Source organism: Myodes glareolus, chromosome 10, assembly GCF_982192425.1.
Source record: "Myodes glareolus chromosome 10, mMyoGla1.1, whole genome shotgun sequence".
Classification (NCBI taxonomy): domain Eukaryota; kingdom Metazoa; phylum Chordata; class Mammalia; order Rodentia; family Cricetidae; genus Myodes; species Myodes glareolus.
This window is the reverse complement of record NC_142035.1, coordinates 51088882-51089371: the sequence shown is the minus strand read 5'-3', so window position 1 is coordinate 51089371 and position 490 is coordinate 51088882.

Here is a 490-nt window from a genome sequence, read left to right as displayed (position 1 = left end):
GAACTGAAGCGCCTGGGTCAGAGGAGGGCGGAGCTCGGGCCACCCGCCCCGCCCGGGTACACAGCTCCAGGGGACAGGGCTGAATCGCCGCGGGCACCGCCCTGAAACCCAACGGGGTGCTCTGAGGATCTGCGGTGCTGGGTGGGTGTCTGGACTCTACTGTCACACCCCGGGTGCCACCTGCCTGCGGGGGGAGCGGGTGGAGAGGCTTTGGGGCGGCACTTCCCTGTGTTTGCACTCCAGGCAGGTGATCACTATCCATCAATAACCTATCCGAACCCCCGACCCCTTAGGCACCCCATCTCTTTAACCTCTAATTGGGTCTCCAGTCTTCCCTGGGTGCATTAATGTGTGCAGCTTTTACGTCCAGTTTCGGAGGGCACAGTCCCAGTTTTGATCTCGGCTGCAGGCTGGAGGTTATAGCGGCAACTGGGAGACTTGGCAGGGGATCCACGTGCCAGAGGAGGAAAAGGGGTAGCTCTTAAGGGGT